The 26,479-nt window shown below is 40.8% G+C and overlaps 1 protein-coding gene across 6 annotated transcripts in view; it reads left to right on the top strand.

The window, feature by feature from the left end:
• Positions 1-26,479, top strand: part of ASAP1 (ArfGAP with SH3 domain, ankyrin repeat and PH domain 1) — a 376,577-nt gene that overhangs the window by 117,542 nt on the left and 232,556 nt on the right. The window lies entirely within an intron of this gene.

The following is a 26,479-nucleotide window of genomic DNA, read 5'->3' as shown; positions in this document are numbered from 1 at the left end:
AAGTGTAGTAGCTATTGGACATCTAACTTAATGAATGCCAGAGGCTAAAATATGAAAAGAACAGTTTAAAAATGACTTAGACAAGTTATATGTTTTCAAGTCATCGGGGCCTGATGAAGTATACCCTAAATTATTCAACGATCTGACTGGGGAGATATCTGAGCCATTAGTGATTATCTTTGAAAAGTCATGGAAAACTGGAATAATTCCAGAGGTCTGGAAAAGGGAAAATTTAGTACCAATCCATAAAAAGGGGAAATAAGGACAACCTGGAGAATTACAGACCAGTCATCTTAATTTCAGTACCCAAAAAGATAATGGAACAAATAATTAAACAATCAATTTGCAGAGATGTAGAAGATAATATGGTGATAAGTAACAGTCAGCATGGATTTGTCAAGAACAAATTGTGTCAAACCAACCTAATAGCTTTCTTTGACAGGGTAACAAGACTTGTGGATAGAGGGGAAGCAGTAGATGTGGTATATCTCGACTTTAGTAAGGTTTTTAATACTATCTTGTATAACCTTCTCATAAATCAGGAAAATAAAACGTAGAGAAGCTACTATAAGGTGGGTGCATAACTGGTTGGAAAACCGTTCCTAGAGAATAATCAGTGGTTCACAGTCAAGCTGGAAGGGCATATAGACTGGGGTCCTGCAGGGATTGATCTTGGGTCTGGTTCTGTTCAGTGTCTTCATCAGTGAATTAGATAATGGCATAGAGAGTACACTTTTAAAATTTGCAGACAGTATCAAGCTGGATGGAGTTGCAAACTAGAGAAATGGTCTGAAGTAAATAGGATGAAATTCAGTAAGGACAAATGCAAAGTACTCCAGTTAGGAAGGAACAATTAATTGCACACATTCAAAATGGGAAATGACTGCCCAGGGATGACTACTATGGAAAGGAATCTGGGGATCATAGTGGATCAGAAGCTAAATATGAATCAACAGTGTTACACTGTTGCAAAAAAAGCAAACACCATTCTGGGCTGTATTAGCAGGAATGTTATAAGCAAGATGCAAGAAGTAATTCTTCCACTCTATTCTGTACCAAGTAGGCCTAGGCTAGAGTATCGTGTCCAGTTCTGGGCACCACATATTCAGAAAGATGTGGAAACATTGGAGAAAGTCCAGAGAAGAGCAACAAAAATGATTAAAGGTGTAGAAAACATGACCTGTGAAGGAAGATTGAAAAAACTGGGTGTGTTTAATCCTGAAAAGAGAAGACTGAGAGGGGATATGATAACAGTTTTTAAGTATCTAAAAGGTTGTTACAAGGAGGAGGGAGGTAAATTGTTCTCTTTAACTTCTGAGGCTAGGACAAGAAGCAATGTGCTTACATTGCAGCAAGGGCCATTGAAGTTGGACATTAGGAAAAATTTCCTAGCTATCAGGGTGATTTAGCCCTGGAATAAATTGCCTAGGGAGGTTGTGGAATCTCCATCATTGCAGATTTTCAAGAGCAGGTTATGATTCTGTGAAATTCAAATTGGAAATAAGGCTCAAATTTTGCCAGGGATGTTTAACCATTGGAACAAAGAACCAAGGGAAGTGATGGATACTTCATCTTGATGTCTTCAAGTGAAATCTGGATGCCTTTCTGGAAGACGTGATTTAGCCAGATGCTTGTGATATACGTCTTGGATACTATCAATCTCTAAATTCTCCATGAATATCTTCAATTTCCTTTCTCCATTGCAAAATTGGTCTAAGGCAAGCAATCTTTGAGATAAGACCTGCCAAAAAAGCATTAGAAGAATTTTCCAAACGTGATTAACTCCAGTGTTTTAATGGTCCAATGTTGGGGGCGGGGGGAAGGTGACATCAGTTTTTTTGGAGAAGACTAGGTTCTGGACACACATGCAAAGTTATAAATGGAAAAGACCTTTTTTTATAAGCTTTTTGGGGGAAAGACAAAAGCAAACTTTCTGAAGTTTCTTGCTGTGATAGCCTATTCAAAATTGTCTTTGGCTTGATAATTCCCCCATGAGCTATCTATACATAAGTGTGCATAAGCCTGAGATAGTGATGATTTTTTTTTTGCCACCTGCTGCTGCTCTGAGTGATTCTGTGGTGGGAACTGCTGTAATACTGCTGCAAAGTAAAAAATAAAGAGTGCAATTTATTTTAACTCTGATGTTTCACAGACTAACCCCACATTTTGAATTTAACATCTTTGATAATGGACAGTTATGTACCTCTACCCCGATATAACACGATCCGATATAACACGAATTTGGATATAATGTGGTAAAGCAGCACTCTGGGGTGGCGGAGCTGCGTGCTCCGGTTGATCAAAGCAAGTTCAATGTAATGCAGTTTCACTTATAATGCGGTAAGATTTTTTGGCTCCTGAGGACAGCGTTATATCAGGGTAGAGGTGTATTTATAACAGCGTCATTAGCCACTTTCCATTTGAGATCCTTTGTGTATTTCAGCATCATTCGTTATAAATTTGTTATAAATGTGACTTTCTGTTGTTACTACACTGGACTAGCAGTAGAGCCCAATTGCTGGCCAGACTCATTTAGTGTCTTTGGTCTAGTTTCCTGTATTCCTCTTTCTCTCTTGAACTGGGCTACACCTTTGTCATAAACAGGTGGTTAAGGGTTAATGTCTCTTTTCCTGTAAAGGGTTAAGAAGCTCAGTAAACCTGGCTGACACCTGACCAGAGGACCAATAGGGGGACAAGATACTTTCAAATCTTCATGGAGGGAAGTCTTTGTTTGTGTTTTTTGTTTTGTTCGTTGTTCGCTCTTGGGGCTAAGAGGGACCAGATGTACACCCAGGTTTTCCCAATCTTTCTGAATCAGTCTTTCATGTTTCAAAATTGTAAGTAAAAGCCAGGCAAGGCGGATTAGTCTTATGTTTGTTTTGTTAACTTGTAAATATGTCTCTTTGCTGGAAGGATTTTTACCTCTGTTTGCTGTAACTTTGAATCTAAGGTTGGGGGGGAGGGGTCCCTCAGTCTATATGAATCTGAGTACCCTGTAAAGCATTATCCATCCTGATTTTACAGAGATAATTTTTACCTTTTCTTTCTTTAATTAAAAGCTTTCTTTTTAAGAGCCTGAGTCATTTTTCCTTGTTTTAAAATCCAAGGGATTGAGTCTGAACTCACCAGGGATTAGTGGGGGGAAAGAAGGGGGAATGGTTAATTCCTCTTTGTTTTAAGACCCAAGGGGTTTGGGTCTTGGGTTCCCCAGGGAAGGTTTTGGGGGAACAGAAAGTGTGCCAGACACTATATTCTGGCTGGTGGCAGCGTTACCAGATCTAAGCTAGGAATTAATCTTAGAAGGGTCCATGCAGGTCCCCCACATTTGTACTCTAAAGTTCAAAGTGGGAGGGGGGAAAACCTTGACAACCTTGCAGCAGAGCAGCGCCCTTTAAACTGTGCTGCTGTAATTGTGAACATTCTCACTAACTATATAAATGACTAATCCTCTTTTTGAATCTTACTAAGTTCTTGGCCTCCATGATATTTTACGGCAATATATTTCACAGGATAATTCAGTGTGGCTATAAAGAGGGAGAATTTAAAAAAATTCTCAAGGTTATTTCTGTTCAGTTCTACTGTATATTTCCTTTATTTATATTGAAAGGGTAGATAGAAAGGAGTACTGATTTTACCTTCTCTCCCTGATTAGCTCTTTTGCATTCATCTGTGATTTCTTGTTGTAGAATTTATTTCTGCTAATAAGTTATTGACAGTAATACTCTAGTTTACCATCTATAATCCAAGTTACACAGATACACCTCCTGATATCCCTCACTGTAAGATTCCTACAATCAGTAGACTGTCCAGGAAATATAAACCGGAGGACACCTCTGTTGCCTAGAGGGAAATAGTACCATACTACAAATATATTAGTGGATGCATAAGAAACGTGGGATATCTGTCTTATTTTTGCTGCATATTTATTTGTTGATACTCCAAGTTTTGGTGGTATTGCTGTTTTGTTTTGTTTTTTATCAATCTGTTAGGCACTTCTGACCATTAAAGTGTATCTTAACACTCTTATTCATGCCTTCGTCATCTCCACACTAGATTGCATGTAGTAAACTCTATTGGGGCTACACTTTTCAATTCATTTGGAAGGTAAAGCTACTGCAGAGTTACTTCTGAGGGAATTCTGCATGAATAAATTAAAAATTCTGTGCACAGTATTTTAAAATTCTGCATATTTTATTTGTCAAAATAACACAATGTAACTCAATTTTCAGTTATTTGCTGGCAAGTATTTTGAAATAAACAACCAAAATAATTGAATATGATGTGATTATATTTGTATATAAAATATAACACTGAGCCTCATCCTCCCCCCCCAGCGCCCCAGCCAAGTGCGCCTCCCCCCCGCGTGCAGGTTTCTGAGGGTTGATCTGACCCCGCCCCAGCTGCTCTGTGCAGGGAGGGGGAGGAGGAACTCCATCTTTGTCCTCCTCCCTCTGCTTCCCCAGTTGGGACTAACATCGCTGGGTGGCCGGGGCATACCCCCCTCCCCCCTAAGTGATTTACCTCTCCCCCTGCTGCCCGAGCAGACATGTCTGAGCTGCCAGGGAGGGGTGAGTGAGCACCGGTGCAGCTTCTCTTTGCTTCCCCACAGAAATCATTTTCTGCGGAAAGTAATGAGAATCGGGGGGGGGGGGGAGGCATTTTCTGGTGCAACACAGAGATGCAGAATTTCCCCAGGAGTACAGAGTGTGGCAGCCTGCTCACTAAACAGTGTTCTGCTATTTGGTCTACTTCAGCTGTCTGTGGGTTTGAGTCAATCTAAAGGTATTAGTTTTGACCTATAAAGCTTTGCATGTCTTATGTATTCTCTTAACTAGGACATTTTTCTCTTTCCAAGCCATCCGTAGTTGAGTTTTGCAGAGGTACTTGAGCTTGGCCTTTCTCATTATAAGTGATGGGGGCTGCTGGGCGGATGTTTTGAGGGCATTTTTCCTTTGGAATCTATTCCTGCCATACCATCCATGATCAACAGCAGCCTGAACTTGTTGATCTTTAGGGGATGTTGCAATCTGCATCTTTAGAAATGTTCCTAAAGAAGCAAATATTAGTTTAAGGGGTGCACAGAGAAAAAGATGTATTTTTCTTTAGTTCAGTGGTAGCTGGTGTACTCAAATATTTTAATGCGTTTTTTGTAATTGACTAGGTTTGAAATTAGCAGAGTCCCCTTAATATCTCCATCAGTGAGCAGTGTTTATCTCCTTGAAGTTTAGAAAATAAGTCATGAAGGTCAAGCAGTGTTGTAGTTTTAAATTTTTCAACGTGTGTATCTAAACAAAGGCTGTCCAAATGGATTTCAGATTGCATCAAACTGTGTTACCATCAGTATGACCTACAACCCCCTAGAGACATTCGTATGTATTCCATCAGAGCTTTATCAGCCTCCATAGCATTTCTCAACAATGTTCCCATTATGGACATTTGTAGAGCAGCAATCTGGGCATTAGCCCACGCATTTACACAACATTATGCACTAGAACAATGTTCAACTTCTGATGCACTATTCGGTCTCACCATATTATTATGTGCCATGACTTAAACTCCGAAGACCCTTCCTTCCACTGGAGGGCACTGCTCTGAAGCCACCTAAAGTGGAGCACTCACAGGGACATCACTTGAAGAAGAAGAGAGGGTTACTCACCTTGTGCAGTAATGAGCTTCTTTAAGATGTGTGTCCCTGTGGGTGCTCCACTAGCCTCTCTTCTGTCCTCTGTCAGAGTTTTTACACTGAATGCTCTGCAGTAGAGAAGGAACGGGGGGATTGGTCGCACAGTGCCAAATAACCAGCAGAAGAGGCACCAGATGGGGACCACACATGTGCAACCCAACTGGGCACTGCTGCAACAAATCTCCGATTATTAGCCTACTGATACACCCATAGGGACATACATCTCAAAGAACCTCAGTTACTGCACAACGTGAGTTCATTACGCTAATGACTTTAGCAGACAGTTGGTGGATTTGAGCCCCTTGTCTTCTGAATTTGAATACAAGCTAAGAAAATATGTTTGTATTTGTTTCAGTATCCAGGTGACAACCTAATCCTTTGTAGTTGCAAATACTAGTATATTGCAGTTTCATACACAGTGATTAAATGTTTGTGCGTAAATGATGGGGAGAGAACTTGTTTTAGTTCAGAAGGATTTTACTGGAATGTCTTTCACGGCTTTTGTTCAGCGAATAAAATTCCAAAGCAGTAACCACTATACTGTGCTGCACTGTGCACTTTATGTTCAGAGAGATAAGGTGGGTGAGGTAATATATTTTAATTGACCGACTTCTGTTGATGTAATGACCTGAAGAAGAGTCTGTGTAAGCTCAAAAGCTTGTCTCTTTCACCAACAGAAGTAGATCCAATAAAACATATTACCTCACCCACCTTATCTCTCTTATATCCTGGGACCAACACAACTACAGCTAAGAACTTGATGTTGAACATTTTTAATCTCGCTTTGAAAAAGACTTGTATCTTTGTGGGTACCTATGAGGATTGCTAGATTTGGGAAAGGTGGGTTTATAATGAGTATGTAATTTATTCAAATTATAATAATTAGTATAACTTAAATTTTGAATTCCAGCTAGAGAAAATGTGTTTATCATCTTGTATTTAACATTTGTAATATTGCCCAGTTTCAGAAGAACATAGTTCCTTCAGATGTATTTCTTTTAAAGGTGGAACACATATATACAACTTGTCTAATTGAAGCAGCTCAGGGCATAAAGCAAAGCGACTAAGTGTCATAGTATAATTAAAACACTTCTCATGCTTATATTAAAACCATTTAAAAAACATATATCTTGAGAACAGAGAAAAGGGGGAAAAATTGGTTCTGAGCTATAATCTTTCCAAATTAAAATATGTAGCAGTGCAGTGCTTAAAATCCATTTGTTTCTGGTTATTAGGGGTGCTCTCCCTGGCAGGTAGAGAAGCTTAAGCCATCAAATTCTGTAGAATTCAAATTTTCATTTTATAAAGAAAACAATTATAGGAATTGTAGCTTTGAAGAGAACCTTCCAGGTGTAAACCAATGCAATGTTTCTTTGAGTCTGTGGACAAGATCCATTTCTGCTCTGATCCAGTAAAACAGGTGTTGGACTACCCATTATTTAATGAGGAGAAAATAAAATTATTGAATAGTTGTTCGTTACTTGAGCACATTCTATCCTGTGCAGTGAATGAGGCAGGTCTTGGAGAAAAAATGGTATATGATCATGTAATCAAAGTCTCTATAATGACGAATATGCAGAAGGGAATCAAATTAAGGTTGCAGGGTTAATCTTAATTCTGACTTTTCCTGACTATAGAATGCTTGTCTTTGCAACCTTAATGTTCTTTTAACATAGTTTGTGTGTAATGTGTATGGACAGTGGTACAGAACTGTCTTGTGAATGTTTAATTTAACAACAAATTATAAATCTGTAACTTTTTGACTCTGTACTAAAAAATTATTCCTGGAGTGGATATAGGGCATCTCAACAAGGTAAATGTAATATTGACCTGATTACTGTAGTTTTCCCATATCATAGTTTTCAAAGTAAGTTTTGATCATAGTGAAAATACTGTCTGAATGATGTACAATAGTGACTCTTGTTAAGCCAACAGACCTAGAGAAGAGTGGAATTATTCCATCTCTTAATTTTCTTTATCAGATTGAAAAATAAAGTTTATAGAAATAAAGAAAAGAAGCAGAAATAATGGCTTAGAATTAGTTTGCTTCTTAAGCTAATAACCTCCTGCTAAAATGCTGGTTGCAAAATGTGCCACTCTACAGAACAAAAAATGTCTTTTTATATTTGGCGTCAGCTAAGTAACAGTCTCACTTCATGGCTGATTAATATGAAGACTATATGCCTTATGTTTGTTTGTTTCCATTAAGTGCTTAATAAACTGCTGCTGTATAAATCTCTCCACTCTTCCTGCCAATGCACAGAGCTCTCAGGCTTTTGCAACATCATCCCTCTATTTAAGGGTCTAGTTATCAGTTTTTGATTGAATATTTAGAAGCAGTATCTATGAAACAAGGAAGACCGACACTCAGTGCTCAGTGCTGAAACACAAGTGGCAAAAAATGCACTGGAGTATTCAAAGTAAAGGCTTCACAATTTAGATAACAGACCAAGTGTATGGTGGGGACACTGTATAAAGAATACACAAAGATTGTGTGAAGAAACAGAGCCTTTGGGAGCATAATAAATGGAGAGTTCCTTTGTTGACTGTGGTGAAGAAGGAACTGACGGGAATGCTTGGAGAGCAGTGTTTTATTCTCACTAGTTGATTGTTGTTACTGCTGTCTTCAAGCTTCAGATCTTTCAGATCTGAGGGCATTCACTGGTCTTGAGCTGAGGATTACAATATGGTAAATTCTAACAGATAATATATTTAGTGAAATACCATTCCTTTCTTTAACTCACTTTTACATCCATTTCGGCGATCTCTTGTATTCTAGCTCTTCCTACCCACCTTTCTTTCCTCTTGGCTGTTCCCTGCTCTTCTTTTCCTCAAGAGGAACCTCACCTAATGACTACACTTTCTTGTTACTGTCTCTCCATCTGCCAGGAAATCATCCTATTGCAAGATCATCTCTTAAGTTAAAGGAGCATTGCCCTAGCTTTCTAAATTGCTGTTTTCCTAGCTAATGTTGAGAGCCGTGTCTGCTCAAGGGTAAGTTGGTAGCAATTAACATACTGTGTGTATGTAATACCTGAATTCTGAAGTAAAATAGGAATAATGCTTAGTCCCTGGAGAAGGCATAAACCCCTCCCATTGCTGCTTCACCAACTGTAATGGCCCCTTTAACCTCGTGGCCATACACAAGTTCAAACGGAGAAAACCCTAAACTGGGATGTGGTACAGCCCTGTAGGCAAAAAGCAACTGCTGCAACACTAGGTCCCAGTCATTGGAGTGTTCATTGACGAATTTACGTATCATGGCCCCCAAAGTTCCATTAAACCTTTCCACCAGGCCATTGGTTTGATGGTGGTACGGGGTGGCAACCAAGTGGTTCACCCCATGAGTTTCCCACAGTTTTTTCATGGTCCCTGCCAGGAAATTTGTCTCCGAATCTGTAAGGATATCAGAGGACCAACCTACCCTGGCAAAAATGTCAGTTAGGGCCTGGCACACAGCTTTAGCCCTGGTGTTGCCTAGAGCTACTGCTTCCGGCCATCGGGTAGCAAAGTCCATGAAAGTCAGCACGTACTGCTTTCCTCTGGGTGTCTTTTTTGGGAAAGGACCCAGAATATCCACAGCTACTCGCTGAAATGGGACCTCAATTATGGGGAGTGGCTGGAGAGGGGTCTTGACCTGGTCTTTGGGTTTTCCCACTCTTTGGCACACCCCACAAGACCGAACATACTTGGCAACGTCCTTGCCCATCCCCTCCCAGTGGAAGGACTTCCTCAACCGGTCCTTGGTTCTGTTCATCCCAGCATGGCCACTGGGATGATCATGGGCTAAGCTTAAGAGCTTTTCCCGGTACTTAGTTGGAACCACCAACTGTTTTTGAGGATGCCAGTCTTCCTGGTGTCCACCAGAAAGAGTCTTCTTGTATAAAAGTCCTTGTTCTACAACAAACCGGGATCAATTAGAAGAGCTGAGAGGCGGTGAAGTGCTCCGTGCCGCCACCCAAGCTTTCTGAAGGCTGTCATCTGCTTCCTGCTCAGTCTGGAACTGTTCCCTTGAAGCTGGAGACACCAGTTCTCCCTTAGATTGTGGACTTGGGCTTGGGTTTGGTCCCTCTGGAAGCGATGTAGGTGATGGGGTTGTTTCCGTTGCTGGTGAACCGCTCTCCGCTGGTGCACCTGAGGGTATTTCAGGCTCTGGCTGAGCCTCTTGGGTGTGGTTGTCTGCTGCTTCTGCCAGTTCAGGCTCGCTGGCGCCCTCTGGCGTTGGGGTTGAAGATGGATTTGCAAACACTGTCGTCAGTGCTGGCACCGGTTCTGGTGCTGGCTGCTTTTCCAGTTCCTGGTCTGGGACTCGAAGCACTGTGGCTGTTTCCGTTGTTGGCATGGGATCTGGGTCCACTACCTCTGTCTGGGTCTCTTGTAACACAGACAGGGCCTCTGTGGACGGCTCAGGAACAGGAATGGCTCTGGAAGCTTGCCTGGTTTGGCTACGTGTAACCATTCCCACTCTCTTGGCCCGCTTCACCTGGTTGGCCAAGTCTTCCCCCAGTAGCATGGGGATGGAATAATTGTCATAGACTGCAAAAGTCCACATTCCTGACCAGCCTTTGTACTGGACAGGCAGTTCAGCTGTAGGCAAGTCTACAGCTTGTGACGTGAAGGGGTAAATTGTCACGTGGTCCTTTGGGTTGATGAATTTGGGGTTGACGAAGGATTGGTGGATAGCTGACACTTGTGCCCCCGTGTCTCTCCACGCAGTAACCTTCTTTCCGCCCACTCTCAAAATTTCCCTTCGCTCCAAGGGTATTTGAGAGGCATCTGGGCCTGGGGATCTTTGGTGTGATGGTGGTGTAATGAACTGCACTCAGTTGGGATTCTTTGGGCAGTTGGCCTTTATATGTCCCAGTTCATTACACTTGAAGCATCTTCCAGCTGACTGGTCACTGGGTCGAGGTGGGTTACTGGAGACTGGTGAGGTGGAAGAATAGGGCGTCTGTGGCTTTCCTTCGATTGTAGGTGGGGTCTTTGGCTGCCCTCGGTTGTAGGGTTTATTGTCGGTGTGCCCTCTGGGGTATTCGTTCCCCTTGACAGTAGCTTTTTTCTTTTCTGCCACTTCCATCCATTTGGCTGCAATCTCCCCCACCTTGATTACCGTTTTGGGTTTCCCATCTAGGATGTACCTCTCTATTTCCTCAGGAATACCATCTAAGAACTGCTCCATTTGTATCAGGAGGTGCAGCTTGTCCAGATTGTTAACCTTTGTTCCTGATATCCAGGCTTCATAATTCTTTGCAATGTGGTAGGCGTGTCGGGGGAATGACACATCTGATTTCCATTTTTGGTTTCTGAACCGCCGACGGGCATGTTCAGGTGTTATCCCCATTCTATATCTGGCCTTGGTTTGAAAAAGTTTATAATCGTTCATTTTCTCCTTAGGCATATCAGCCGCCACCTCTGCTAAGGGTCCACTGAGCAGTGGCCTCAATTCTACCATGTACTGGTCTTCAGAGATGCTGTACCCAAGGCAGGCCCTTTCAAAATTTTCTAAGAAGGCCTCTGTCATCACCTGCCTTGTAGGTGGGAAATTTCTTGTGATGTGGAACAATCATTGGCGCAGGGTTGTTAGGATTGGCTGGAGCATCCTGCCTGGCCTGCGCCAAGTCCATTTCATGCTTTCTCTTTTTTTTCCCTCTCTTCACTCTGTTTTTGTTGTTTTTCCAGTTCTCGTTGGTGGGCTGCATCTTTGGCTTCTTGTTCTCTTTTATGGGCTGCCAGTTTGATGTTTTCTTTCCTTTCTTTCAGCTCCACCTCTTTTTCCCATTTGTCGCCTGTGGTCTGCTTCTTTGATTTGGACCTCTGCCTCCATTTTTGCCTTGGAAGTCATGGTTCCTGTTTTCTTGTGTTGGGGTGCCCTCTGCTGGTTTACTGTCTGAATTACTGTTCCTCTGCTGCCTGCTCTGTTGCTAAGCAACAGAGTGTTTCTAACAAGCCTTCCCGAATAAAACTAGAACAAAAGGAAAACCTTCATTTGCATATGTGTTCTGCTGGTGTAGTTGACTCACAGCTGGAGTTCTATTGTCTAACAAAAGACCCCTGTTAAACTTAATGGCCCTTGCCTGAGGCCATTTCTATGCACAGCCAGATGGCGCAAGGAAGAAAAAATTCTCTGGCTGTAGGTTTAAAAAAAACAAACCCTTCTCTCTGCTTACAAGCAGCTAACAGAGAAAAGAAAATTAATAATTTTACTGGCTTTTGGATTCTACTATCCCAACCGCTGCCGCCATGTCGTAGTATAATTCCCAATTCTGGACTTTAGCGTCCAAAATATGGGTACTAGCATGAGTTTCCCTAAGCTTAATTACCAGTTTAGGTCTGATATGCTGCCACCAATCAGGAATTTTCAGGGCCTGATACCCTCTGGTCCCCCCAAAACCTTCCCTGGGGACCCCAAGACCCAGATTCTCTGAGTCTCACAACAAAGTGGAATAAACCATTCCCTTCCCCCTCTCTTCTTCCACCCAGCTCCTTCCCGCCCTGGGAACACTAGGAGATCGCCTGATTCAACTTCTTGAATCACCACACCAAGAGGAGTGTTATCTTCCCCCTCACCCAGAGGCCGTACAGATTCAAGCTACGTGAATCTAACACAAAGGGAAAATTTATCCTTCCCTTCTCCACACCAATTCCCTTGAACCTTAACTAGAAGAAAAAAATCACACAGGTCTTAAAAGCAAAACTTCTAATTAAAAAAGAAAGAAAAAAGTAAAAGGTTTATCTCTGCACTTTAGATGGTAAAAAGTTACAGGGTCTTTCAACTGTAAACAATAGAAAGAAACTTTCTCCAGCAGAAACACACAATTTAAGCTACTTCCAGCAAGTACACATATGCAAATGAAACAAAAAACAAATTAAAAGACTATGACCGCCTTTTCTTACTTACAATTCTGAATAGATAAGAGACTGTAGCAGGGAGATTGGCAGAAACCTGGTTGCACCTCTAGTCCCGTCCAGGACCCAGAGAGAACAAAGCCAAACCCCAAACCCACAAACAAAGGCTTCCCTCCATGAGATTTGAAAGTATCTTGTCTCCTGATTGGTCCTCTGGTCAGATGTTTGCAGGTCACTGTCTGTTAACCCTTTATAGGTGAAAGAGACATTAACCCTTAGCTATCTGTTTATGACATGCTTCCACAATGCAATTGCCATTTCTCTTACCTGTTAAAACAAAAACATTGCAGAACCTATACTCCACCATCTCAATATTATATAACAGATGTGTACTGCATTATTAACATTTAACTGAAAGCTGTTGCACTGATCTCAGATTATGAATCTCACATTATGGTATTCTCTCCCTAGTGACAATTTAGAGATGGCTGTTTTGTAGTTCTCTAAAGGCTTTCTAAAAGTAAAAATGGGAAACATCAACACTTTTTCAAATATTAGTTCTGCTGAGATGGTGAGCATTGAGGGAAATTTATTTTGTTACAGGTGTCAGTTGTTGTTTAAGAACATGTTTTATTAACGTATTGTTAAAATGAGGTCATAAGACTACAGTAAGATGTCAAATACTGTCTTGTTTTAATCACGGTATAATTTTTTTTTAAATTATCCCTGATTGGTGTTTGTTCTGATATATACATTTGCTGCAGTAACTGAATGGGCATTTCAGTTTTTGGTCACAGTTGACCTTTTTTCTTTAACAATAGTTTCCTAATTGTTTTATTCACTCACTGTTGCTTCTCATACTAACCACAAACAGTTGTTACACAGGAAATGGAAACTGTTAAAATACTGCAAGACTAGTAGTAGTATTAATTGTATGGGTGGAATTATCAGTGAGTTGGGGTTTAATTTCCTTTTTGTCTGGAGGAATCTCCATTCTCAGTTCTCCGTCCAAAGAAGGTGAAAATTGGGATTGCCAAAATTTAAAGAGCAAGCTTGTACTCAGGAATCTAAAATAGGAATCAAGCTAACCACCATTAGTTGCATTGCTGGGCAGAAGGAACAGACAGCATGAGAAACCGTAGGTATTTATAGCTGTTTTCCCCCCTCCCCTTTCTTCCAAGACACAATTAAAATAGGGAAGAAGTAAGGGGTGTACCCTCTTACCAGCAATGCTCACTTTGTTAACTGGGATGGATCTTTAATGGGTCAAGGAGCAATGGGGACACCTCCCTGGGTGAGAAGGGCAAGATCTCAAGTGAGAGCAGCTGGGTCTGTGCCATACCCTCCCTTTGGTTCCTCTTCCTGATGGCCTGCAGTGAGCATATGTGGGGATTGGGGGAAAGGTGGAGGGTGCTGCGTCTTTCTTGTTCTTGCTACTGCCTCAAACCTTCCCTCTGTTGTGAGGATTGGGGTAGAGGTAGGACTTTCTCAAATTACATCAGGGTACTGGAGCCTGTCCTGCCTACCCTGCTCTCATTGGACAGTGGGTGGTCAATATCGGGCAGCTTATTGGCTTCCACCTGCTGGGCTGGGGTGGACAGTTTCCCTCTGCTTCCTCTTGCTGTTGGTGAGTAGCTATATGGGGATCTGTTCCAATCTGACCCTTATCTAGTGAGCTGGATTCTGTGGTGCTGGGGGCTAGGCTGAGGTGAGGTGAGGAGACCATGCTTTGAAATGTTATATGCTGGGAAGGTAGGATTGTGGCCATAAGAGTCAAAGTGACAAGAAAGGGAACAGCATGCTTTTTTTTTTTCCTGTGTCTTTAAAAGGAAATCGTCCAAACAAGTGAGGGTAGGCCATTGCCATAGAAAGTTGGAAATATCTACAGGTATAATTCAGGATTGATTTCATTTAAAGTCAGGCAGACTTGATTTAATCATGGTTTCTACGTAAAAGTGCGTTCTCATTGGTTGTTTTAACCTTTCTTCACAACTCAGAGATAGATGTAGGTTTCATTTTTTGAAGGTACACACTATACATTTTTAAAGTGATTTATTTTGAAAACTTTTAAGATTTAGTTTTACAGCTATATCAGAAAATGAATGATTGTTTGGTTATTTCATTTACCAAAGGTAATTGAAGGAGATATTTATGAAGTCATTGGGAGGTGAACTATCTCCAATTCAGGAGAACATCACCAGACAGATATTTAAATTGTTTTATTTAACTAAAACAACAACATTATGTATTCTGGATTTTTTTTCTTCAACAGCAAACATATAATATTTTAACAAAACAAGCATATTAATTTTTGAATTTAGTTAAATGTTCAAGTTTTTTAAAATCAGGTTTGTTTTTGATAAAATTGTTTTTAACTAAAATAATTAAATGAAATGTTAAAAAAAATAAATACATCGACTATGTCAGTCAGGTCAATATGAGAAACTTAAAATATTGGCTTCTGCAGCTAACTCAGTTGTCTTCACCTCCATTTTCCTGTTTAGTATCAGGGGTAGCCGTGTTAGTCTGGATCTGTAAAAGCAGCAAAGAATCCTGTGGCACCTTATAGACTAACAGACATTTTGGAGCATGAGCTTTCGGGTGAATACCCACTTCGTCAGATGCATGTAATGGAAATTTCCAGGGGCAGGTATATATATGCAGGCAAGCTAGAGATAATGAGGTAGCTCAATCAGGGAGGATGAGGGTCAGTTCTAGCAGTTGAGGTGTGAAAACCAAGGGAGGAGAAACTGGTTCTGTAACTGGCAAGCCATTCACAGTCTTTGTTTAATCCTGAGCTGATGGTGTCAAATTTGCAGATGAACTGAAGCTCAGCAGTTTCTCTTTGAAGTCTAGTCCTGAAGTTTTTTTGCTGCAGGATGGCCACCTTAAGGTCTGCTATAGTGTGGCCAGGGAGGTTGAAGTGTTCTCCTACAGGTTTTTGTATATTGCCATTCCTAATATCTGATTTGTGTCCATTTATCCTTTTCCGTAGCGACTGTCCAGTTTGGCCGATGTACATAGCAGAGGGGCATTGCTGGCATATAATGGCGTATATTACATTGGTGGACGTGCAGGTGAATGAACCGGTGATGGTGTGGCTGATCTGGTTAGGTCCTGTGATGGTGTCGCTGGTGTAGATATGTGGGCAGAGTTGGCAACGAGGTTTGTTGCATGGATTGGTTCCTGAGCTAGAGTTACTATGGTGCGGTGTGCAGTTACTGGTGAGAATATGTTTCAGGTTGGCAGGTTGCCTGTGGGCGAGGACTGGCCTGCCACCCAAGGCCTGTGAAAGTGTGGGATCATTGTCCAGGATGGATTGTAGATCCCTGATGATGTGTTGGAGAGGTTTTAGCTGGGGACTGTAAGTGATGGCCAGTGGAGTCCTGTTGGTTTCTTTCTTGGGTTTGTCTTGCAGTAGGAGGCTTCTGGGTTTACGTCTGGCTCTGTTGATCTGTTTCCTTATTTCCTCGTGCGGGTATTGTAGTTTTGAGAATGGTTGGTGGAGATTTTGTAGGTGTTGGTCTCTGTCTGAGGGGCTAGAGCAGATGCGGTTGTACCTCAGTGCTTGGCTGTAGACAATGGATCGTGTGATGTGCCCGGGATGGAAGCTGGAGGCATGAAGGTAGGCATAGTGGTCGGTAGGTTTTTGGTATAGGGTGGTGTTAATGTGACCATCACTTATTTGCACCGTGGTGTCTAGGAAGTGGACCTCCCGTGTAGATTGGTCCAGGCTGAGGTTGATGGTGGGATGGAAGCTGTTGAAATCGTGGTGGGATTTTTCCAGAGACTCCTTCCCATGGGTCCAGATGATGAAGATGTCATCAATGTAGCGTAGGTAGAGAAGGGGCGTGAGTGGACGAGAGCTGAGGAAGCGTTGTTCCAGGTCGGCCATAAAAATATTGGCATATTGTGGGGCCATGCGGGTGCCCATAGTGGTACCACTGATCTGGAGATATATATTGTCATCAGATTTGAAATAGTTGTGTGTGAGGATAAAGGTACAGAGCTCAGCAGCCAGTTGTGCTATGGCATCATCAGGGATACTGTTCCTGACAGCTTGTATTCCATCTGTGTGTGGGATGTTCGTGTAGAGAGCCTCTACATCCATGGTGGCTAGGATGGTGTTTTCTGGAAGGTCACCAATGCATTGTAGTTTCCTCAGGAAATCTGTGGTGTCACGGAGATAGCTGGGAGTGCTGGTGGCATAGGGTCTGAGTAGAGAGTCCACATATCCAGACAGTCCTTCAGTGAGAGTGCCAATGCCCGAGATGATGGGGCCTCCAGGATTTCCGGGTTTGTGGATCTTGGGTGGTAGATAGAATAACCCTGGTCGGGGCTCTAAGGGTATGTTGATTTGTTTCAGTGTTAGTGTAGAGAGTGTCCTGAGTAGATATTGCAATTTCTGAGTGTATTCCTCAGTGGGATCTGAGGGAAGTGGCCTGTAGAATTTGGTGTTGGAGAGTTGTCTGGCAGCCTCCTTGTGGTAGTCAGACCTGTTCATGATGACAACAGCACCTCCTTTATCAGCCTCTTTAATGATAAGTCTGGGTGGTTTCTGAGGCTGTGGATGGCATTGCGTTCTGCACGACTTAGGTTATGAGGCAAGCGATGTTGTTTTTCCACAATTTCTGCCTGTGCACGTCGGCGGAAGCATTCAGTGTAGAGGTCCAGACTGTCATTTCGACCCTCAGGAGGAGTCCATGTGGAGTTCTTCTTCTTATGCTTTTGGTGGGAAGGTACCTGTGGATCAGTGCCCTGTTCAGTGTTGTCCTGAAAGTATTCTTTGAGTCAGAGACGGCGGAAGTAGGCTTCCAGATCGCCGCAGAACTGTATCATGTTGGCGGGGATGGCAGGGCAGAAAGAGAGTCCCCGAGATAGGACAGACTTTTGTTCTGGGCTGAGTGTGTAGTTGGATAGATTGACAATATTGCTTTGGGGGTTGGGGGTACCACGGTTGTGGCCCCATGAGGCAGCTAGGAGTTTAGACAACTTACAGCTTACAGTCCTTTTTCCTTTGTAGAGAGGTGAAGTGAGTAATGTAGATCTCCTGTCTTATTTTAGTGAAGTCCGTTTGTATGGAAGTTTGGTTATTAATGAGTTAGGTTATTTGGTTCATACCAAATGGACTAAAGGTAAAAAATCCACTGCTATCTACATACTACACAGACCACAGCGAGAGATTATGCCATACTCTATCAAAGAAACTGAGGAACCACCTGATCAGCATCCTATACAGCAAACAGGAAAACATCAAAAAAGAGCTCTCCAACCTGGAGACTCTCGTTAATAACCAAACTTCTATACAAACAGACTTCACTAAAATAAGACAGGAGATCTACTGGAAGCAATCAGTGCATAGCATCTGCCTTCTCAGTCTTCACACACACACTATCTAGCAGATTCTGAAAAAGTATAATCAGAACTTTCCACCTATAAAAAGTCCTGCTCCTCAATGGGAATTGAACCTTGTTCTCTCAGTACTCACTAAGCAGCCTTTTGAACAACTGACTTCTTGCACCATGTTTTTTCTAGCCAGGAAGGTCACATTCCTAGTAGCCATCACCTCAGCAGGAGGGCTGGTGAGCTTGAGGTGTTGATGGCTGATCATTCCTACATTATATTTCATAAGGATGAGGCTTCATTAAGTTTGCACCCTAAAGTCATCCCCGAAGTAGTCTGAGTTTCACCTGAACTGTGCTATCCACTTACCTCTGTTCTTCCCCAAACCTCACACATCCTCAGAAAAAAGAAGCTTCTGTTTCCTTGATGGTTGGTGAGCCTTAACCTGTTACCTGCAGAGAATGAAAACAACCAGACATTCGACTAGACTATTTATTGCCATAGTAGAAAGGGTCAGGGTTCAGGCTGTATACTGCTGAAATGGATCTCAGGCATTATATTTCTCTGCTGTCAGCTGTCTAATCTTCCCCCTTCCTCATGGGGCAAGAGCTCTTTCCACAAGAGTGCAAGCAACATCTATGGCATCACTTCAAGTGGTACCTATACTTGATATTTGTAAGGCAGCTACATTGAGCTCAGTTTACCAGTTTGCTAGACACTATGCCTTGGTACACGACTCCTCCGTTCATGCATCTCAGCTTTGCCATCTACAGCCTTGCACCCTCCTCCTATTTGAGTAATTCTTTTTTCACCCACAGTGGAATACACATAGGGACCAGCACTCGAAGAAGAGGAGACAGTTAAGTTAGTTAGTTAGTTATTTTATAGTAACTAGAGGTTCTTCCAGATATGTGGCCCCTATCTGTATTCCAGTACCCTCCCTCCATACCCTCTCCTTTGGATTTTCTTTGATTCTTGTTGGAGAAGGAACTGGAAAGGCAGTTATTCCGTCCGCCCTTTATCTCTTTGTTCGGAAGTAGGAGATGAGCCGGGGTTTATGTGCAGACCAGTGGACGGTGCTTTCAAAATTCTCAAGCTCCAAGTGCATGAAGCACGTGTATCCACAGTGAAGAACCTCCAGTTACTCTAAGGTGTACGTAACTTTCTCATTTCCTATAATTTTTGTATTTAAGGCTTCAGGTACAACGTTACACAAATACACTATATTTTTATTGAATATACTTGTGGTCAAAAGCATTCAGCTTAGTCAGTGGTTGATGTTGTTAGACAAGAAATAAACTAATATCACTTTTTGTATCTTGCGTCATTTGATGATTTTGGCACTCTGTCCTGTATTCCAGTCAGCCTTCATGTAGGAAAATCTACATGAACTGTTCCCTCCCCTTTTACTTACTGTGTATACTCAAATGTTTGGTTGCTCTCCACTGCACTTTTTTTATTTGTAGTAAATTTTTTCTTGACTTGCACTGTACTCAATTTTTCTTCCCTGAGTACATTGCTAGAGTAATATTTCACTGAAGGAATTCATCTGCTATGTATTTTCAGAATTCTTCTTGCCTCTTTTATGACTACTGCTAAATATGTCATAGGTTTGCATTCACAATTGGACATAAGTTATCCAGAACTGTTGGTACTCTATTAGATTTCCTATTTTATTTTAATTTCTAGAACTACGTAGCTTCCTCGATATAACGCCACTCGATATAACACAAATTTAGATATAATGCGGTAAAGCAGTGCTCTGGGGTGGTGGGGTTGCGCACTCCAGTGGATCAAAGCAAGTTTCACCTATAATGCGGTAAGATTTTTTGGCTCCCAAGGACAGCGTTGTATCGAGGTAGAGGTGTTTTTGGGGATGCCTGTCTACCATATAAAACTATATTGAATTGTGTAAGCCATACAGGCATTAAAACTAACCCATATCTAAACTCTTGTTTAACTCCTTCTGTTTTGTCAATAACAAATCTTGCTGTTGTAAGAATATGCAAGTTTCTCGGTATATATTGATTAAACATGTAGCCTTGATAAGACTCTTCTAAAAAGTAGGGTGCAACCTATTTCTACGCTGAGCAGTTCTATTTTGTTATCTTCTGTTTGTATTCCTCATATGTGAATGATGGTTTTTCTTACTCTCCCTGTTGTTCAGGCAGAATACTAATCACCCACAGGATTTTTTGCACCATTGCACACAGCATCGTTTTCTGTTGTTGCTCTCTTTGTGTTCTGCCTTTAGTTCAAGTCAGATACAGTTCTTAGCATTCTGCACAGCACATCATTTTTTAAAAAGTCCAAATAATATAGCATTCATGAGGATGGAGAATATGAAAGATAATAGACATTAGCTGCCAGATCAACAGGGATTGACTCTAACAGCAAAGCTAAATTGGCTACTAGTAATTCACAGTAGGCCGAGACAGATTATAAGAACTCAGACCCTGTTATATTGATATTGCATAGTTGAGCTGTCTTAAGACTGAAAGTGGTACATAACTGCTAGTGATTACTATTTTTTCCAAACAAAATCTAGTTCCTTAGGTATCCAAACTGGGACAGTGTTGTTATGTTTCCACCACTGGACTGTGGTTGTACATAGAAGAGAATATTCTAGGGGACCAATAATACTGTTAAGAAAACTGTTGCTTGTCCAACCATAGGAGTTTTCTTGGGTCTTGGGAAGGGCATAAGTAACTATCCAGTATTTATTAAATGCGATGATGCTACATTGCTAGCATATATCAGCAGGATTGATAGAGAATTAAACTTAATGTTTCTTTGGTAAGCAGTGGGGTCCTCCCAACAGTATGTGTTAGAACATGTATCAAGGAAAACTATATTATAAAGATGCACTTTATGTTAGGGAAGAAGCAGGCATGGTAATTTTTACATGAAAAATTCACTATCCTTTTGTGGAAGAACTTAACAAATTGGCCTGGAAATATTTCCATTACTACTCAGCTTACAGTTACATGTATTAAATCAGTGAGTTTCTTTTGGTTGCAATGAGGACTGGATGGAGTCACTAAAATCACAGTGAAAAGAGAAGCTAGGAACTGACTTATAAATCCACTTAAGTGATAGTTAATCAAATATTTTCATGAAATCCAGAAGAGTTGCATTCACTGCTAATTCAGTATATTCCAAATACATTCATATTTAATATAATTCATTGTAAAACCTTTAAGTTAAATATGTAATACAGTGTAGGTTAAATAGACATAGTCAGTCATTTGGCCATTTGTGTTATAATAGCGTATATTGGTTTTGATATATTGGAAGAACTCTAAGGAAGCATACTCAAAATATTTTATACAGCACAGTGGGCAAAGTTAAACATGCTGGGTCAGTAATTCCTTTCGTAAACAATTTAAAGTTGCCAAATCACACCCTGATCTATCCACTCTCTTTTTGCTTTCAATTTATACTGAAATCACCAGAACATAAATAATTTGTCTTTATCATTCTAATGCCCACAATCATTTTGAAATTGTGCATCTTACCTAAAAGGTTGGAGGGAATGACACATTGACTTTTTTTTTTGTTTAATACAAGCTGTAATTGTATATTGACCATTATAATTTTGTGGAGGACTAAATGTTTCAGCCTTATGAGAATTTGTTAATTTTTACTGTATTTCCTGAAGTCATTTTCTGAAGATGGATAAAGAATATTCTAGTATCAGAAGTTCAGAAATGATATATGGTTGTAATATGGTTATTCCCAAATTCAAAAAAAGTATTCTAAGAAAATGTGTCATACACAGTCCACTTCTTCTTCTACCAAAAAATGGAAGTGCACCTTTTGATTCTGTTAGGAACAGAGTACCAGAATTACCATAAGCTCCCACCTTTACTTCTGTAATTTGAGAAATTCTTACCACAGACTGAACAGGCAGCATAGATAGTCTCAACTTTTTATTACCCATGAATATGAAAATTAGAGTCTAGTCAGGACTACAATTCTATGATCCTTAGTGATCACATTTTCTGATCACTTGCTCATTGTAATTAAAAGAAATTACAAAAGAAGTGTTTTATATAAATATTTAGGGGGAAAGATTTAATTTGTAATTATCACATCCATACATTGAAACACCATCCTTTGTGAATACAGACTAACACGATTACCCTCGATACCTGACATCCTTAATTTGTATTTAAAAAATCTTAATCAGTCCATTTGTTTTATAGTTTAAGATATCACAAATTTTACAGTTAGTAAGTACATATTTGTATCTTATCCAGGTTTTAAATATTTGCAATCTCAACATTGGGTGATAAAGAAAAATGCACTTTCAACCTGATGGCTGTGCTTCTTTTAGTGTACAGAGCATGTTTCTGTATGTCTTGTTGCTGACTAAGACAGGAACAATATTGATAGAAAATACTGTGATACTGTAAAGAACATATTCAACTATCTGTTGCTTAATCAAATTCTCTGCTATTGTGAGATTTTCTGCATTTGCTATTTGAACAGACTTTTTTTCTTAAACAAACAAAAAACAACCCCTATTTTAAAAAAGCAGTGTTAAATTACCAAGTCTTTTATCTTCAAAAAAAAAGTATAATTACTGAAAAAGATTGTGTATCTGTTTCCGTTCTTGTTTCCACTAGTATTTCAAAGCTTATTACAAGTTATGGTTGCTACCTATGTTCTGAATCAGTGCCGGTGAAACCAAGATTTGAGCCATGTTCTCTTAGTCATTGTTTACTGACTTTTTATGGGTGGGAGTGAGTGGGAGAGAGACAAGAATTTCACCTCTATCTGCATGTAGAACAGCCTCCTAGGAGCTCATTATTTTTAAAAGACAAACTGAACATTGCTAACAGAATCCAACTGCAGGACTTCACACAAATATATGTATATTGACATATATAAGGAGCTTGAGTTTGCAGCTAAGCTAACATCATAGCTAAATGGCCCAGTTCCTGACAGCGCTACTGGTAGAAAATGAAGTGTACAGTACATGCGTTCTTGGAAAATTAAAATATATACTGCAGCAAAAGTAAAATGTATAAAAATTCTGCATCAAGAAAGTAGGGATCATTCCTGTAAACATAAAGGAAAAATGTTGCAAGATGCCTCCTGGCCTCTGGAAACTGGACTTTTTATTTTATTTTACTGTTCTTCCATTAAAGTGTGTGGTGTGGTTTATTTCTCCTATTCTAAAGTGAAATAAAATTTTTATTTAGTTGTGAAAAAGGGCTTTAATTACTGAGGTACTACTTGACTTTTTTACAGTCATGGAAATAGCCACTTATAAAATACTGCTTCTTCTAAGCTTCCGCAGAAGTATGAATTGTTGGTGTGCCTTCAGGGAGATCAGTGCTCCAGGAGGGTTTCACTGAAGTAAACCTTAATTATTAAAATGTCTGCTTTGTCTAGTTTGTCTAGAGTGCTTGCATGCTATTATTTCAGCTGAGTGGGCTTTATGGAACCATATTTTATTACAGAAATGTGATCCTCCTGGGGTAAGTTTAATTGCCCTACCTTCTGATCCTTAATATGAACTCTTATTAAAGTTAATCAGGGTTCTCCAGTAAAATATTTTTTTTTGCTACATTAGGTACTGATGTTAAGCTTGGCTACCCTTAGAATAACTTTATCTAGACAGGTTTCAGAGTAGCAACCATGTTAGTCTGTATCTGCAAAAAGCACAGGAGTACTTGTGGCACCTTAGAGACTAACAAATTTGTTTCAGCATGAGCTTTCGAGAGCTACAGCTCACTTCTTCGGACGCACAGAATGGAACACACAGACAGGAGATATTTATACATACAGAGAACATGAAAAGGTGGAAGTATGCATACCAACAGGAAGAGTCTAATCAATTGAGATGAGCTATCATCAGCAGGAGAAAAAAAACTTTCGAAGTGATAATTAAGATGACCCATAGAAGGTGTGAGGAGAACTTAACAAAGGGAAATAGATTCAATTAGTGTAATGATCCAACCATTCTCAGTCTCTATTTAGGCCTGAGTTATTTGTATGTAATTTGCATATTAATTCGAGTTCAGCAGTGTCTCTTTGGAGTCTGTTTTTGAAGTTTTTTTGTTGCAGAATTGCCACCTTCAAGTCTGTCACTGAGTGGGTACAGAGGTTGAAGTGTTCTCCCACTGGTTTTTGAATGTTATGATTCCTGATGTCAGATTTGTGTCCATTTATTCTTTTGCATAGAGACTGTCTGGTTTGGCCAATGTACGTGGCAGAGGGGCATTGGTGGCACATAATGGCATATATCACGTTGGTAGATGTGCAGGTGAACGAGCCCCTGATGGTATGGCTGATGCGATTAAGTTCTATGATGGTGTCACTTGACTAGATATGTGGACAGAGCTGGCATTGGGCTTTGTTGCAAGGATAGGTTCCTGGGTTAGTGTTTATGTTGTATGGTGTGCGGTTGCTGGTGAGTATTTGCTTCAGGTTGGGAGGCTGTCTGTAAGCGAGGACTGGCCTGTCTCCCAAGATCTGTGAGAGTGAGGGATCATCTTTCAGGATAAGTTGTAGATCTTTGATGCACTGGAGAGGTTTTAGTTGGGGGCTGTAGGTGATGGCTAGTGGCGTTCTGTTATTTTCTTTGTTGGGCCTGTCCTGTAGTAGGTGGATTCTGGGTACTCATCTGGCTCTGTCAGTCTGTTTTTTCACTTGAGCAGGTGGGTACTGTAGTTTTAAGAATGCTTGATAGAGATCTTGTAGGTGTTTATCTCTGTCTGAGGGATTGCAGCAAATACGGTTGTATCTTAGAGCTTGGCTGTAGACAATGGATCGTGTGGTGTGTCCTGGGTGGAAGCTGGAGGCATGTAGGTACATATAGCGATCACTGGGTTTCCGGTATAGGGTGGTGTTTATGTGACCATCGCTTATTAGCACAGTAGTGTCTAGGAAATGGACCGCTTGTGTGGATTGGTCTAGGCTGAGGCTGATGGTGGGATGGAAATTGTTAAAATCACAGTGGAATTCCTCGAGGGCTTCTTTTCCATGAGTCCAGATAATGAGGATGTCATCAATGTAGCGCAAGTAGAGTAGGGGCGTTAGGGAACGAGAGCTAAGGAAGCGTTGTTCTAAGTCAGCCATAAAGATGTTGGCATACTGTGGGGCCATGCGGGTACCCATAGCAATGCTACTGACTTAAAGGTATATAATGTCCCCAAATGTGAAATAGTTGTGGGTGAGGACAAAGTCACAAAGTTCAGCCACCAGGTTAGCCGTGATATTATCGGGGATACTATTCCTGATGGCTTGTAGTCCATATTTGTGTGGAATGTTGGTGTAGAGGGCTTCCACATCCATAGTGGCCAGGATGATGTTTTCTGGAAGATCACCGATGGATTGTAATTTCCTCAGGACGTCAGTGGTGTCTCGAAGATAGCTGGGAGTGTTGGTAGCGTAGGGCCTGAGGAGAGAGTCCGCATAACCAGACAGTCTTGCTGTTAACGTGCCAATGCTTGAGATGATGGGGCGTCCAGGATTTCCAGGTTTATGGATCTTGGGTAGCAAATAGAATATACCTGATCGGGGTTCTAGGCATGTGTCTGTACAAATCTGTTCCTGTGCTTTCTCAGAGAGTTTTTTGAGCAGATGGTGTAGTTTCTTTTGGTAATCATCAGTGGGATCAGAGGGTAATGGCCTGTAGAATGTGGAGTTAGAGAGCTACCTAGCAGCCTCTTGTTCATATTCCGGCCTATTCATGATGACGACAGCACCTCCTTTATACATGTAAATGTATATTACGTACACAAGCTGAAACTATTCTTACATTTTGCAGTATTATATTTGTAAACAGTTATAGTTGGTATGTGAGTTGCACTTTGACAGTTTGAAGTGCTCTGGTACTCCGGTCTGAAAATAAAATGTACCAGGCAGCAACAGCTGACACTTTGGTTCCTGTTTGCATTTTCCTTTGCTCACCTGTTTCCATAGCATTTGCTTTAACTTAAAACAGAATCTAGCTTGCCAAAGGAACTCTAAATATTTTTTGTACATGGTTATGTTCAGACTTTTGTGGCAGCTAACTTCAAGAAGAAAATGTGGAAGATGTAGTGGGGTCTGTCTTCCTAAGCCATAATTGTTGCATTGACTTTTTTAATAAATGACTTACTCCAGGTCCTTGCTTTTTTCAGAAGAGACGTCGAGAAGAGATCTGTTTATTTTTTCTCCTCCAGATTCTAGGACTTCGTCTTCTTATTTCTGGATGTTAAGCTTCCTTCAAACTTGATGGCATATGCTGTTCAGATTCAGGATGACTATCAGAGCATTGAATCAGAAGAGGCAAAGGAAGCTAATCTCATTTTACACAACAATGGTTGCTGCATAATCTATTTTTGTCCTGCACCTTGACATAATTTTGCTATATTAAATCAAGCCTGGTCTCTTCAGTCTTTCATAATAGTTCAGTTGTTTGAGCTATAGTTCCTCCCATCCCAATGATGGAGATGGGATACTAAGTCTTTTGATGTCATCCCTCTCCTAAGAGTCTCTAGCAGCCTGTCTCCATTATAGAATAGCCTTGCCCACCTGCATAGATGTGGCCTTTGCAAAATGGAGTCTCAAGCAGTTGTCAGATGATATCATCTGTATTAAAATGGTTAA

This window comes from Gopherus evgoodei, chromosome 2, assembly GCF_007399415.2.
Source record: "Gopherus evgoodei ecotype Sinaloan lineage chromosome 2, rGopEvg1_v1.p, whole genome shotgun sequence".
NCBI classification, from domain to species: Eukaryota; Metazoa; Chordata; order Testudines; family Testudinidae; genus Gopherus; species Gopherus evgoodei.
Note: the sequence above shows the minus strand (reverse complement) of the source record. Positions and strands in the feature narration are given on the sequence as shown.